Below are 17,241 nucleotides of genomic sequence, written 5' to 3' on the forward strand. Positions count from 1 at the left end.
TCCTCATTCTGGATGAATATAGTGTAAGTACCGCAGACAAGAAGGACCAAACAGAAATTCAAAATATTTTTGCACCCTATGGCAATTGGAAGAACTATTAGGTCCATAATAATGTTACATGTTTGATACTTTTAAGGAGTACCCTCCTATTTCCTTAATATGTATAAAATTGATGCTATATTATAGAGTCATTCAATCAATAAATAGTCACTTTTTTTCCTATTTAAGTATGATGCTACCGCTCGGATTTTGTTTGATTTCCCATATTGCTGTTAGTTCTATGTACATGTTATCTTATCCCTGCTGTGCACAATTGGATAAACAGAATTTCTTGATGCTTAGTCTGACTATAAGCCAACCGCTTGGGGAAAAATAAAAAAGTACTTGAATGACCTTTTGCAATCTGGCTTCAAAAAGCTATATCTTAACTTATCTTAACTTTGCGAGTTGGCTTCAAAAACCTATATCTTAACTTACCTCCCTGATCTGAAATATATCATTTTACCAAGTAGTGTTGGAAAAAATATTCAGTGATGTGCATTACAAAAGTTGGGATCTATGACCTCTGACAGGTAGTCACTAAAGACAAATTTTAATATAACTCTATTGAATATCAAATCAACAATAGATAAGCAAGTTTAATTTTCTGTAATTTTCCATAGGATTAATAAAATAAATATTTAGGAGGCAGAGAGGTTAATGTGACTTGCAAAAGAAGGAAAAGAAGAAGAAGAAAGAAAGAAACTAATTGCATGAATCAGAGGGTCAACATCACCAATTATTTGAAATTATTTAAAAACAGCCAAATGTGAACTTCTCAGTAGATAATAGTAAATTATCTGCAGCAGAATAACAGTCAAAGAAAAATGTTTAAATATTCCCATTAGAAAGAATATTCCACATTTTCTTTGTGCCCTCCTGGAAAAACTCTGAAGTCTTTATGAATGATTATTTTTCTTTGTAAGGGAGATTCACTGCAAAGTAAAAAAGAGTACTACACAGGAATGAGCCCTACCTGAAGACTTATTTCATATATGAGCCATATAAAAATATCAGTCATGAGACAAAGCTCTTTGAAAAGATAAATATATATCCAAAAATGTGGGTTAATGTGGGTAGCAGTTTAGAATTTAGTAAAAAGTGTCTTTTCACTGGAAAAACCAGTTTCAAATACTTTTCATGCGCAACTAAGTGCCCTTGATTGTCAATATATTTACAGCCTGTAAGATATATTTAAATAAATAACTAATAATGAATTCTTAATCCAGTTCTTGGTTTCCTCCTCTAGAAAGAAAAATGAAATAGTTCAAAAGTGAGGGCAGTATGTTTTTCTCAATTCAATTTAGAAACTTCAGATTACTGCACAATGTTCTGTTATTGAACAGTGATGACAATAGCACATTTAGGAACATTAACAAGTAAGAGTTCTGGAGAAAAGCCAGTTAGCAAAGACTGCTGCCATATATTAGCAAGCTCTTTTATTGCCTCCTGCATGGGAAGTGGAAAAATCTTTATAATTTCAATTACATTACATTACATACAATTACTTTATTTTTAATGTTTATATGCACAAAGTATATGCATTTACAAAATACTCAATTTTTAATTAAAATTTAGAAAGTGCCTTAAGATACTAATGGACTGATATGTTGTTATGTGTCATGTGGCTATCCACACGTAGAATTGGAGAAGTTCTTCAGAAACAAATGATCTTGTCAAAAAATTAATGCCCATCAAGTTGTCCCCATATTGAGCTACAGGGGCCCCTAATGTTCACTAAGTGCAAACTCTATTTCTGAGCATCCTTATTTATATGTTTGGGGATCCAGTTGAGCCTAAATAGGGAATCAGTCCTGTTATGGTATATCTATATTAGAAAAAATTATCTAAAACTTGGAAATAAGGCAAGAATATTACAGCAAGCTCTTTCAAAATCATGCCAGCACATGTATAACAAGTCCACCCAAGAGATATCTGATTCCCTGAAGGTTGTTTGACTCCTTTAAATGTAACTTTATTTGAATTACTATTTACTGGTTACTAGGGCTCAGACTCTGAAAAATGAGATGTTGTTTTGTAGAAAACAGATAAGTTGCAAATTATTTTTGTCCAGGAGAGATGAAAATGATTTTTGTCAGAAAAGATAAGATAATCCAAAAGTTACCATTGTATTGCCCTGTAGAGCATTTTCCAGTCTTTACTCTGAGTTAGTTAGCATTCTTTCCATAATTCATTTTTCACACACACGTGTGTATATTTACATGTGTGTCTCTAATCAACTTCATCATTCAATAAGTTAAATAAATCTATGAATCTTTAATATGTGCCCACTAAGGAACTTACCTACTTAACTTTTCGAAAATGCAATCTTAATGACATTCATGAAGTGTTAATAAAATGTTAACTATAACAATATGTTACTTTAATAAAATGTTGTCTGATAAACTGATGGGTCAGTGATCCTCCAGGCATCTGTTTAGTGAGTTTATATGCATAGTGCAAATACTACCTTTGATATTTTGTGTTTAGCTGCCTGGACCAAACTTGAGAGAGACAAAAGAACGGAGAAGACCTGTGGTCTGTCCTTGGCCCCACTCCAGAGATTAGATGTGATCCACTATGACCGAGGTATGCAAGCAACAGGACTGACTTGATGAAGCTCAAAACAATCACTGCTGCATTTGAGCTCAGTCCTGAGAGGGGGAGGGGCAACTCCACATTCCCAGTAGGTAGCAGGGACCATGAGGCAGAGAGCGTTGAGCCCAGCAAAGCATCATCAGGGAAGCACGGTGATCACAAGGGCAATGGTGACTGCCCTCTAAAAGCCAGGCACTCCATTCTGATGGCTTGTGAGAAAAGCAATTTAGTTAGGAGGCCATAGCAGAAGGATATGTATGGTCTTATTTCTCAGGTCATAGGAGATACTACCTTGTAACTCACACAAATAATTGAGAAAAACTGGTAAAGCTATTTTAGTTCCAAGGTAAAGGATGTGGGATGTGAGTGATGTCTTAGCAAAATTCACATGTTTATATTGATGTTACTTCATTCAAATACAGTATAAGGATACCTGAAGATTTTTCATTCATTCCAGTTTTAAAATTCTATGGAAGTGTCACAACAGACCTTATTCTATTTAGGTACCTAATCTTAAGGAATTCTAGAGTCATCTTTCTATTTTACAAGACTAAAAAAACTTATCCTTAGTAATAGGTAATATTATCCCATGAATATTTGTATAAGAAAAGATATTCAATTGTGATTTTCAAACTTTGAGTTTTTCTTTCAGTTAGCATGCTCATAACAGATGAATGATGGCAGACCTGGCAATTGTTTTAGCTTTGAAAGATTTTGTAAACAAAGTCAGGGTTCTTATTTCTATAAAAATAAAATTTTTCTACAAACTAAATTAACAAAAGATCCAGAAGGACATTGGGAAGGCAAAACAATTTATATCCAGCCAGGACACTTTTAAGAGCAAAAGGGTGAAACTACTAATAATTACCCTGGAAATACAAGTGTAAACCAGAACTGTGTTGAGCAAATTGGAATTTAAGGTCACTCTTTGAAGGAACAGGAATAGCGGACTAAATCTTAATTAATACTTTCTAATACTTTCAGAAAATCTGAGTTCACTTATAATGGACATAGAGATGCACTGCTCAGATAAAATCCCCCTTGAGAGGCTCCAGGGGCACCTGGGTGGTGCAGTCACTTAAGCGTCTGAATCTTGGTTTCAGCTCTGGTCGTGATCTTAGGGTCATGGGATACAGTCGGGCTTCATGCTCAGCTCGGAGTCTGCTTATCCCTCTCCCTCCCTCTCAGTCTCTCCCCCAATCAAATAAATAAATAAAATTTTAAAAAAGAAAAAAGAAAGTTCTCTAACTCCTAGGAATGGTGTCAATGAGCAGCCTTCACTGTATGCTCCCTTATGAATGCCTCAGGTACCAAGGGTTGTCTTGTACCAAGATCATGCCCTTCCTGGGGCAGCCCAGGTCATTTCATTCCAACACGGGCCAACTATCTCAAGTCATTTCAACTCCGGAGCTCCCCATGCGTTGACTACTCCATCTCCCCAATCCTGTTTCCTTTCCCACAGGTGTTGATCTCAGGGGCACTCCCTAAAAACATCTTGCATACTAAACTCCATCTCAGAATCTTCTTCCCAGAAATCCCAAACTGGGACAGTGCTTGACGTTGATATGCTAAGTAGTACTGTAATCACCCAATGGCAAAGTGACCACAGGCTCTGAAACCAGACTGCCTGGTTCTAACCTGAGCTCCACAGCTTCCTAGCTGTATGGCTGTGGGCAAGTTACTTAGCCTTGATTTCTTTTTCCATAAAATGTACATAAAGATAGAATTGAAGTCATAGGGTTGCTTTGAGACTTAAATGAGTTAATACATGTGAGGAACCTAGAACAGTGCTTGGAGTGTAGAAATTCCTCAGTAAGTCTTAGCTACTGTGAGTATCAGTGATACCATTTTCAGTCTGGTTTTAGTCGAAGTTGGGAATAATTGAGTCTTCTTCAGAGCAAGGAAGCTCATAGCATTCTGGATTGCCCAAGTTCCCTAGGACTGGGCCCTTCCTCATATACCAGTGCAATGTGAGCTTCCTGACTGGCACTCAGGTCTGCAGTGACTTAACTCTTGCACTGCCCAGATTCTGGACTAAGCATACTCCTTCCACTGATGAATTCCCTGCCTAAGGTCTAGGTCTACCAGGTGTCTGGATTCCTGGTTGCTATATCCCAATAGTCCCACAACCAGCTCCTTGATAGTTGCTCCTGGATCTTCCCAACACCTCCACCCTGCTTATCTAGACCTCCATTTGTAGTGGTGGAGCAGATATCTGGGACTCCTCTCAGTCTGACCCTCTCTAACAGTGTGCTCTAACAGATTACTCTGCTTCAAACAGCTTTGACTCACACCCAGAACAACAGTCTCCTGTTTCTTTCTCCTGTGTTTACATGCCCAGCCCTGTTAGCTGCAGGGACCTCTGTCCTGCTCTATCACTGACTGGGCCCTTGCTGATGCCCCCAAATCCTCAGTCCCAGTGTGACACAAAAAGAAATCTCTTGTAGCAACAAACCCCAAGTGACACAGGAATTTTATAAATACGGTTTCTCATACCAGTCACAGTGAACTCCAGGAGGCTGGTAAGGTTTTAAAGAGTATCTCCCCAAGTGACTTCATGGAAAGACATTGGATTCCTGGGTAATCAGACGCCATTAAAGATCATCTAGCTTGTAATAGTAGTAATTGCAACTGCAGTTAGAAAACGAGTATTTCTTTTTCATATATTATTCATTCATTCTAAATGAAGAAACTATTTATGAGAGGAAAAGGCAGAATATTTTGTCTTGCTTTTTTAAACTTTAAATAAGACAGGAATAGTGAAGACTAAACTGTCTGTGTAATCCCTTCAACATATTGCCCAATTTATTTTTGTTAATAAAAAGCACATTTCAGGGGTGCCTGGCTGGCTCAGTTGGTAGAGCCCAGGACTCTTAATCTCAGGGTCATGAGTTCAAGCCCCACTTTGGACAGTTTATACTTAAAGTATTTTAAAATTTTAATCAAAATATTGATATTCAAAAAATAAAAATATTAATACAAAATAAACATTTTATTGCTAAGAAAAAATATTCATAATAAGATACTTTTAGTGTGAGTGTATTAGTTTTGGTGATAGTGGCTATTTGCCCTAATGTTTAAAAATACACCACAAAATACCCCAAATAGACAAAGCAATCCTCAGAAAGAAGATCAAAGCTGAAGGCATCACACTACTTGATTTCAAGCTATATTATAAGGCTACAGTTATCCAAACAATATGGTACTGGCATAAAAACAGACACATAGACCAATGGAACAGAATCAAGAGCCCAAAAATAAACTTGTGCTTACATGGTCACATAATATTTGAGAAGGGAGCTAAAACTACTTAATGGGGGGGAAAAATCTCTTCAATAAGTGGTACTGGGAAATTTAGATCTTCACGTGTAAAACAATGAAACAAGACCTTATCTTATACCACTTACAAAAATTAAATTGAAATGGATCAAAGACTTATATGTAAGACCTGAAATCATAAAACTCATAGAAGAAAACATAGGGGAAAATTCCTGTGACATGGTTTTGGCACAGATATTTTGGATATAACCCCTAAAGCACAAGCAACAAAATGAAAAATAAGCGATTACTCTATGTATTCCAGCTTTGGTTATGCTGTCACTCTTGTGACCCGGAGGAGGAAATAAAATACTCAAGAGGAAGGAAATGCAGCTCTCCAAAAGAAGGGGGAAACTGTAATGAGACAGGTAGGGACCAAACATTAGCCGGCCATTATGAAAACACCACTGTTTTCTTTTTTTTTTCTCTCCTTTTTTTTTTTAAAGACTTTTATTTATTTGACAGAAAGAGACACAGCGAGAGAGGGACACAAGCAGGGGGAGTGGGAGAGGGAGAAGCAGGCTTCCTGCAGAGCAGGGAGCCCAGTGAGGGGCTCGATCCCAGGACCCTGAGATCATGACCTGAGCCGAAGGCAGACGCTTAACGACCGGGCCACCCAGGAACCCTACAATGACACTTTCCTAAAGAAGGACTGCTTTTCTCCTAGAAGTAAACATGCAGATACACTGGGTATAATATCCAATTTCAGAAACTTCTGGGTTTCTGTACATACTACAGTTTTGTTTACTTAGCCTTCAGGTCTGAGCTCCAGCATCTTTGTAATACCTTCCCCAAGGCTCTAAAGACTATGTTAATTGTGTCTCCCATATGTTCTTTTTTTTATGTTATGTTAATAGCCATACATTACATCATTACTTTTTGATGTAGTGTTCCATGATTCATTGTTTGCATATAACACCCAGTGCTCCATGCAGTACGTGCCCTCTTTAATACCCATCACCAGGGTAACCCATCCCCCCACCCCCTCCCCTCTAGAACCCTTTGTTTTTCAGAGTCCATAGTCTCTCATGGTTCATCTCCCCCTCTGATTTCCCCCCTTCATTTTTCCCTTCCTGTTATCTTCTTCTTTTTTTTTTTCTTAACATATAATGTATTATTTGTTTCAGAGGTACAGGTCTGTGATTCAACAGTCTTACACAATTCACAGCACTCACCATAGCACATACCCTCCCCAATGTCTATCACCCAGCCACCCCATCCCTCCCACCCCCCCACCACTCCAGCAAACCTCAGTTTGTTTCCTGAGATTAAGAATTCCTCATATCAGTGAGGTCATATGATACATGGCTTTCTCTGATTGACTTATTTCACTCAGCATAATACACTCTAGTTCCATCCACATCGTTGCAAATGGCAAGATTGCATTCCTTTTGATGGCTGCATAATATTCCATTATATATATATATATATATATATACACCACATCTTCTTTATCCATTCATCTGTCAATGGACATCTTGGCTCTTTCCATAGTTTGGCTATTGTGGACTTTGCTGCTATAAAAATCAGGGTGCACATACCCCATCAGATCCCTACATTTGTATCTTTGAGGTAAATACCCAATTTATCCAGCAATTGGTGGGTTGTATGGTAGCTCTATTTTCAACTTTTTAAGGAACCTCCATACTGTTTTCCAGAGTGGTTGCACCAGCTTATATTCCCACCAACAGTGTAGGAGGGTTTCCCTTTCTCCGCATCCCCGCCAACATCTGTCGTTTCCTGACTTGTTAATTTTAGCCATTCTGACTGGTGTGAGATGGTATCTCATGGAGGTTTTGATTTGGATTTCCCTGATGCCAAATGATGTTGAGCACTTTTTCATGTGTCTGTTGGCCATTTGGATGTCTTCTTTGGAAAAATGTCTGTTCATGTCTTCTGCCCATTTCTTGATTGGATCATTTGTTCTTTGGGTGTTGAGTTTAAGAAGTTCTTTATAGATTTTGGATACTAGCCCTTTATCTGATATGTCATTTGCAAATATCTTCTCCCATTCTGTCAGTTGTCTTTTGGTTTGTTGACTGTTTCTTTTGCTATGCAAAAGTTTTTTATCTTGATGAAGTCCCAATTGTTCATTTTTGCCCCTGCTTCCCTTGCCTTTGGAGATGTTTCTAGGAAGAAGTTGCTGCGGCTGAGTTCGAAGAGGTTGCTGCCTGTGTTCTCCTTTAGGGTTTTGATGGACTCCTGTCTCACATTGAGGTCTTTCAGCCATTTGGAGTCTATTTTTTGTGTGTGGTGTAAGGAAATGATCCAGTTTCATTCTTCTGCCTCTGCTGTCCAATTTTCCTAACACCATTTGTTGAAGAGACTGTCTTTTTTCCATTGGACAGTCTTCCCTGCTTTGTCAAAGATTAGTTGACCACAGAGTTGAGGGTCCATTTCTGGGCTCTCTATTCTATTCCATTGATCTATATGTCTGTTTTTGTGCCAGGACCATACTGTCTTGATGATGACAGCTTTGTAATAGAGCTTGAAGTCTGGAACTGTGATGCCGCCAGCTTTGCTTTTCTTTTTCAACATTCCTCTGGGTATTCGAGGTCTTTTCTGGTTCTGTACAAATTTTAGAATTATTTGTTCCATTTCCTTGAAAAAAGTGGATGGTATTTTGATGAAGATTGCATTGAATGTGTAGATTGCTCCAGGTAGCATTGACATCTCCACAATATTTATTCTTCCAATGAATGAGCACGGAACGGTTTTCCATTTCTTTGTGTCTTCCTCAATTTCTTTCATGAGTATTTTATAGTTTTTCTGAGCACAGATTCTTTGCCTGTTTGGTTAGGTTTATTCCTAGGTATCTTATGGTTTTAGGTGCAATTGTAAATGGGATTGACTCCTTAATTTCTTTCTTCTGTCTTGTTGTTGAACACCACTGTTTTCAATTCAACTTGAATAGCTTTTCCTAAGAACCTCAGTATTCCTTCTATGTTATAAGCCCAGTCTATACCTGGTCCATCATCTCCACATAGTTCTACTCTCCACCATGGTTCCAAGAGTTGGGCTGCCGAAGCGCAAGAAGACTACAAAGAGAGGAGGTTTTTATTAAAAAACATACAATAACTGGAGGGCACCTGGGTAGCTCAGTCAGTTGACCATCCAGCTCTTGATATTGGCTCAGGTCATGATCTCAGAGTCCTGGGACTGAGCACCATGTGGGGGCTCCCAGGTCAGTGGGAGTCTGTTTGGGGATTTTCTCTCTCTCCCTTTCTCTCTGCCCCTCCCCTCCCCCACTTGTGCACACTCTCTTCCTCTCTCTCTTTCATAAATGAATAAATCTTTAAAAAATACAATAACTGGAGATATCAGGTTATATGTATTACAGAACAAGGAGAAGACTGAGATGGATTTGGGTCCTTTCCATTTTAAAAGCAATGACTCATGGGCCATTATTTCATGGGGCCTAATGACTAGAGGGATTTATAAGAAAAATGGAAAAGCAATCGGGCTGTGCAACAGAGACACCATTCATGAGCATATCCTGCTAACTGTTCGTTATATCAACTCCCCAGGTGAATAACCATTCTGGCAACAGCAGAAAAGAGTCCTGAGGTTATAGCCCATCTCATTTCTAAAATATTCAAGTTCCTATTAAGATGATAAATCACAAAGTTTCTAAAGAATCGTGACTCATTTGCTGTCTAGCAGTTGAATAATCAGTGGATTAAGAGTTTCTGATAATGTTATAGATGTAGTAATGTATTTAGCTCTTTTTAATAATAGGTCAAGAATTTTGAACCCTGCCTTATAATTCATATTGCTTTAGAAAGCTATTATAATCTAAGTACATGAAAACTAAATTAACTTCCCTGGGAGATTAGTAAAGAGAATTTATTATTGAATTTAGTTTCAGAAATATGGCCATAATGGTAACTCAAAACAAACAAAAAACCCATCAGGATCAGTAGCCACTCCAAAAAAACAAGGGGGGTGGTGTTTGAATTATAATATTCCCAAACAAAGGCCTCATCAATTTAAATTTATTTTTTAATAACCCAGAAACTCAGTTACTAGTACTTGACATACAGGAAATAGACTATGTGAAAGATGAAGTTAAAGCTTATACTATTTACCTTCGATGCCACATACAAAATATAACAAAGTAAAATAAATAGAAATATAAACCTTCTAAGTTTAAATAGAGGACAATCTGATGAAGTGTCCTCAACCTTAAAAATATAACAACTCTGTAAAATAGTTGGTTTTTCTTTTTTTAAAAAAAAGGTTTTATTTATTTAAGAGAGAGCACAAATTGAGGGGGGAGGGCAAAGGGAGAGAGATAGGCAGACCCCCCCCCTTGAGCAGGGAGCCAACAGGGGCAGGGGGTGGGGGGCTTGATCCCAGGACCCTGGGATTATGACCTGAGCCGAAGGAAGACATTTAACCGACTGAGCCACCCAGGCACCCCTTAAACTCTGGTTGTTAAATTTGATGGCCATAATCCAATCTAACCTTAAATTGCTAATCCATCCAGGGATTGCTCATCGGTTGCTCTGTCCATCCTGGTGGATTATGTTTTTCATCAGCCAGTGAATTTATTTGAAATGAAGTCAATATATATGCCAGCTCACTCCATTTCCTTTTAAATAGATTCAACTTTTCTTAGAGCAAGAAAATAGAAGCTGCTATGAGATTAAATCAAACTAAGGTTCAAGGCTCGTGATGAAGAGAAACTGAGATTTCATACTTACTGGGAAAAGCTGATAAAGGAGAGGGTTTTTTTCCCATCTCAGGGGGACAGCAGAGAAGCAGAGATTGTTTTACTGCAGGTGATATGTCGGCATGTTACTTACTCATCACACCTGCCAACCTTGAGAGGGTCTCTTTGTCATTACTTGTAACTACCAATTTACAAGATGGTCTGGTAGGGAATGAAAGAACCAACTGGAACAGATAGAGGTTTTACCACAGCTGCAGTCTGTCAGCGCAAGTAGTGAATCCTAAATAGGAAGGAGCAACTCAAATACTTCGCCTCTCAGATGATGGAGGCTGGAGACATGGGCCTTGGCCTCAGGAGTCAACTTTCTCAGAACGCTGTGGGCCAGGTGTTCAGGCTGATAGCTGGGAGAAAAGGCTTGATTTGATCCTGTAAAGCACTTTCTTTCTATATTAACTGGTTCAGGATATATAAGGTCTTTCCTAGTAACTTTGCCTTGAGTCCAAACTCTGGGGAAGATACGACCAACGAGAGTCAGTCCAGCAGTGGGGGAGGTACAGGAGGATACCTCTGACAACCAGACTAAACTGAAGTAAGAGCAGCTGAAATTGAGAAAAGATTTGTCGGCCTCGAATATTTCTCCTGTGCCATTTGTCTCCCTCTGGTCATGTGTGTCTGTTTAGGCATTTCAAGCGAAAGCTATTCTGGGCGTAGTATAAGGCTCATCTGTTCACCCTGGTCTTACTTTGATTTGACCTTTCAGTTAAATTGGCATTTCGTAGTTGTTTGGAAACGGTGCCTTGGGGAGGGAGTTTGTGGTGGCGAGCGGGAAGGGTACCAAAGCAAAAGAACACAATTTATAACCATTTTGGTAGCCTGTTGACAGTGGAAGGTCATGCTACAATGTTTCGAATGCATTTCTGAGGACTATGGCAGCCCCCTTATGTGACAGCACATTCAAACTTGGCTTGGATATGGCTTTAAAGCGCAACAGAATGATCTAGGGAACTTTTTAAAAGTACACTTGCCTGGGTCCCATCCCTGGAGATTGTGATTTAATTGGACCAGGATGGGGCCCAATGGTCAGATTTTTTAAAGAGCTCCTCAGATATTAAATAATGTGCCCATGTTTCCAGCATGCAGCTAGGACATAGCACTTTTGCTTTATGTCCGAGAAAAGCAGGAGAAAAGCGGCACACAAAAGCAGGGTATGCTCTGGTCTGTAAGGGCATGTCTGCTATTTGAAAAAGACCCATCAAATCCTTAGTGGCACTGGCTCTGTCATTTGATGAGATACATCAGCCTCAGAAATGCTTGCCTCTCTTTCTTTACCAACTACCTCATCAATCAGAAATCTTTCCCCAAAGGTATACAGGTTGGGATCTTAACAGGTTGGTGAATATATACATAGCCTGACATGCATGTGGCATGTATACCTAAAACAATAGTGGAGCCTGGCGAAAATTCAAACTTAAAGAAATCTTGTTGAAGGCGCGCCACAGTGATCATTATAACACTAACAGCCTTTCAAAAGGATAAATCTTTTCTAATTTGGCCTTAAATTCTCTTTTAAATCGGCATTAGAGAGATCCTTCTGTATCTAAAATTTGATATTCAACCCCAGTAAGGGAGGCTACAGTTTTTAAATTGACACAAATTTCTTTGATAAAGTAAAGGCTGTCAAAGTTATACGTAGAAGCCCTAAGGCAGGAGGAAAGAGACTTTCCATCTCCGTGGTAAATAAAGTTCTTGACAGAGTCTGAGTGAAAGAGGAGAGTGGTCCAGCTGGCAATCTCCTGATAGTCATTCTTTGGCCTGACGGAAGAAGGATTATGGAAGGGGAAATGTAATTAGCTTTCATCACTGTGTCATGTCAGAATCCTCCCCTCCGTGGGACTAGCCTTATGGAAAAGATTATTCTACCCACTGCCATTCCATAAATGGGCTGTATTATGCAACCCATGATAAAAAATGTTTGACATTCCATGAAGCCTAAATTTAAAAAGCACAGCATATGAATTATGATTTAAGTGGGAAAGCAACCTCCTGGGAAGAGACCAGTCTAGTCCATGACAAGCCATCCAGGCTTGGCAATTCCTCTGTGTTCCAAGTTTCAGTGGGCTGAAAAATAGGAAGCGGTGACTGATTAACTTTGTGGCAAAGTCTACAACTCTGTGGGAAAATTAGAATTCATACTGGATAATACTCAATATTTCCCCAAATAGTATTCACCTTTCAATGTAGTGGGGCAAGCATAAAACATGGTACTAGTAGTTCTGTGTTCTGATCTTATATTTTCAAGTAGATAACTGGGAGCAATTCAAAGATTTCTGATCTTGCTTTTGATCACCTGTAAACAACAGGATTCTATTCAGTCATTTGTTCATTCAAGAAATACTCATTATTGCCTATAACACACTGAAGCACCTGGCTAGGCGCTGAGGCTGTGGACATAACACATGGAGCTTATCTTCAAACACTGTATAGCCTGGACAATTAAGTAAATAAATATGAACTATTCGGTTCTGAAAGTGCAACAGCAGAAATGTAAAAAACAGAAAAGAAAATGACTAACTTGGTCAGGAAGGGGCGGGGGAGGTGCGAAGCTCAGAGTAGAGTTAGAGCAAGAAATTATGGAGCAAGGTCATGAACACATGGGTCTGTATTAGTTTATGATTCTGTGATTTTAAAATTGAAAATAAAGTAGTTCAATAATAAATGGGTTTATATGGGTCAATTGCTGTCTCTGCATAAATTGCAAGAGTTTTCCCATAAGTCCTAGAGATCTGTGAGTCCACTCGCACATCACAGAATAACATTTACTTTTATAGTGCAACGCCAGGCAGCATTTTAGGATAAGAATTTGTGGGCAGGAAGATCCATTAGGCATTTGGCATAACCCAGGTGAAAGAGACTAGATCAAAGGCCATTTAAATAGAGAAGGGGTTATGAAATCAAGTGATAATAAAGGGACAAATTTGACCAGACTCGATAATCCTTTGGTTGTGGGGAACGAAGGAGAAGGAGAGGGGGAGCTGGTTTCAGCATGGGCCACTGAGTTGACAGTGCTCCTCACCAAAAAGGGAAACCGAGAATAGGTACAATTTCACAAGGAAGGATAATGAATTTTGTGTGATCATGTTGACTTCGAGGGCCTAAAGTATAGACAGGTGAGCTAGACGAACTAAAATAGAGAGCTGCTGGTTAGTTTCGTGTGGTGCAATTCTGTTACTTCCTCTAGGGTCTGGCTTTTCCAGGGACCAGGTCTTATTCATATGTGCATCCCTAACAGCTATCGATGTACCCAGCTAACCATAGGTGACCTAATGTCTGTGGAATTAATCTGAATATAATTCCTATTGACTTGATATCAAAGAAATTGTAACAGTAGCTTATGAGCACTCACACATTGATTTTTTTTTTTTAATGTAAGAGTGATATATTAGGCAGGTTTCTTTCCATGGAGGTCTTTCATTATTTTCTCCATTCTGAGAGAAGAATTGAGTTTTTGGATTACTAAATTTAGACAAAGACCTGGACCTGGACAGCTATTTCTGAGACTGGCGTTCCCACAGGGTGCACACTGCTCTGCTTCTCCACAGCACACAGGGACAGGGCCCTGGGGGACATAGAGGGTAGGGTCTGGAGCCATCTCTAACAGAGCTAGCTGTCTTAGGCTGAGAATAGAACTCAGCAACCTATTGCTTCTGTATACCTAAGCCCTGGTCTAAAAGTGCCATCAATAATGATAACATTGACTTTTTGATCTCCATCTGCTTGACTCCTTTTTTTTTAATTCAAGATTTTTATTTATTTATTTATTTATTTATTTATTTATTTATTTATTTGAGATAGAGTGAGCACAAGCGGTGGGGGAGGGGCAAAGGGAGAGGAAGAAGGAGACTCCCCGCTGAGTGGGGAGCCCTCGACACGGGGCTTGATCCCAGGACCCCAGGATCATGACCTGAACCAAAGGCAGATGCTTAACCAACTGAGCCACCCAGGCGCCCCTCCAACTATTTGACTCCTGAATCAGTTTTTGATTTCTACAATTCCAACAGGTACCTTCATGGACTTCTTTATAACTGAAGTGAAATTGACTTGTTCCTTATGCAAGTCCTTCAAGTGCTCCACTTTAAACAAAATAGTTTGTACTTGACCTAATGAAAATATTATTTGAATAACCAAATTACTATATATTCACCACAAAAACATATTGAAATTATAGACAAACCAGTATGTTTATTTAAAAAATCATCTATAATCTACCAGAAAAGCTACTATTTTTCGATGACTACCCCTCTAATCTTTTGTTTCTTTATATACAAAAATAAGGTCAGACCCTAAGTCTATTTTATAAAAAGTTATGAGATGGGGGGCACCTGGGTAGCTCAGTCAATTAAGTAACAGACGCTTGGTTTTGGTTCGGGTCATGATCTCAGGGTCATGAGATCAAGCCCCATGTAAGGCTCTGTGCTCGGTGGGGAGTCTGCTTCCCCTCTCCCTCTGCTCCTCCCCCCAGATAACTAAATAAATCTTTAAAAAAAGTTATGAGTTGGAGTTTCACATCATAAGATATACTTCTACATCATTTTATGTGACTTAAATTACACTTCTCTGTATGTGACTTAATTTTACTTCTCTGTATCAATTAACAACAGCTTACTACTTGTGATGAGAACTGGGTGTTATATGGAAATGTTGAATCATTGTATTGTACACCTGAAACTAATATTATACTGTATGTTAACTAAATAGAATTTAAATTAAAACTTTTTTAAAAAATTTGTTAAAAGTAAGCAACAGCTTAATTAACTTCTTGCTTTAAGGCATTTAGACTGCTTTTAATTTTGTACTATTATGAACACTATTTTGAAGAACATTCTCGTAAGCTTAGTCATTGTGCATATTTATAAAATTTTCTTATAATACATTCTTAAAATTAAAATCTTTTTTAAGATTTTTAGATATTTTGCCAGCAAGATTTTCTACCAACTCATGTGAATGAACATGTTCACTGTCATTATTTAAAAGATTTGACAATATAATAGGTGCACCGGCACTTATAGTAAGTGTCCTTTCAGATCCACACTCTACCTGTTTCCATCTTGTTCTATGACCCAAGTGGCTGGTCCCTAAGGATCATATCAACCAATCACCTTGCCTCTGGCTTCTGGTTGAGTTTGGCCAGTGGAGGACAACAGCAGGGTACTGGAATGCTACTGCAAAGAGAATGTATTTGTTTCCCCAGCTCCCTCTGTGCCAACATGGTGACAGTAGCTGCATATCTCTTTTGTTGGGTGTCCCTTTCCTGCCACCACAGCTTTCCCATGGTTCCAGTAAAAACTGCCTTCATCGCTCCATCAGGCCAAAGATGGGAATGCTTTCCCACAATTACTATTAACACAATGCGTCAGCGTTCCTTATTAGTTACCTTAAGCTACCCACAATGTTATTTTTTTTAATTTTTTAACAATTTTATTTATTTATTTATTTATTTAAGAGAGAAAGAGAGCGGGCACATACGCGTGATGAGCACAGGGGAGGGGGGGCCCCTGAGGAGGAAGGAGAGGAGAGGGACAAGTAAGCAGACTCCATGCTGAGCGAGCTACTTGGGGCTCGATCCCACAATCCTGAGATCAGGATCTGAGCTGGTCACTGGTCACTTAACGGACTGAGCCACCCAGGCACCCCAATCTACCCACAACTTTAAAACAGTCCCTTCATTAAACTTGCCTGAATTACTCCATAGTGTCATTTGCTTCTTGACAGTACTCTGACCAAAATACGGATAGACACAAATTTGTAAACATAGAACTGACCCAGGGTGGTCTATATGAAATGCCTGTGAATAAAAAATAACAAAGTAAACACTTTCCACCTGCCCTTCATATTGTGCTACGCTTGGCTCCAAAACAGCTTTTTCCACTAACAGGTTGGTTTGGGTCACATACAAAAAATCAAGTTACTTTTAAAATGTTTAAAGAAATATTTGTTTTCTCATAAGAAAATAAAAACTGGGATAGTTTCCAGTACATTGAAACATTGTCAACTATGTATTTTTACCATTTTATTAAATTACAATAAATAGCTGATTTTAAACAAATATTCAAAAAATATTTATTTATCCAACAGGGACATGAAAGATGCTCAACATCACTGCTCACCGGGGAAATGCAAATCAAAACCACAATGAGATATCACCTTGCACCTGTTAGAATGACTATTATCAAAAAGACAAGAAATAACAAGTATTGGTGAGAATGTGGAGAAAAGGGAACTCTTGGGCACTGTTGGTGGGAGTTTAAATTGGTGCTGCCAGTGTAGAAAATATTATGGAGATTCCTCAAAAAAATTAAAAATAAAGCTACCATATAATCCAGCAATTCCATTTCTTGGTATTTATCCAAAGAAAACAAAACATGAATTTGAAAAATATATATATATGTACCCCTATGTTTATTGCAGCATCATTTACAATAGCCAAGATATGGAAACAACCTTGATAAGGAGAATCTGTGTCCTAAGATGGCCAACAGAGCCCGCGAGAGAGTCCCAGTCCTTGCCCCGGAGCTCTTCGGGTTCTTCTCCCTGCCCTGCTTCGCACCAACTAG

Source organism: Callorhinus ursinus, unplaced genomic scaffold (assembly GCF_003265705.2).
Source record: "Callorhinus ursinus isolate GAN/ISIS: 27379988/994484 unplaced genomic scaffold, GSC_fseal_2.0 scaffold4, whole genome shotgun sequence".
Taxonomy (NCBI): domain Eukaryota; kingdom Metazoa; phylum Chordata; class Mammalia; order Carnivora; family Otariidae; genus Callorhinus; species Callorhinus ursinus.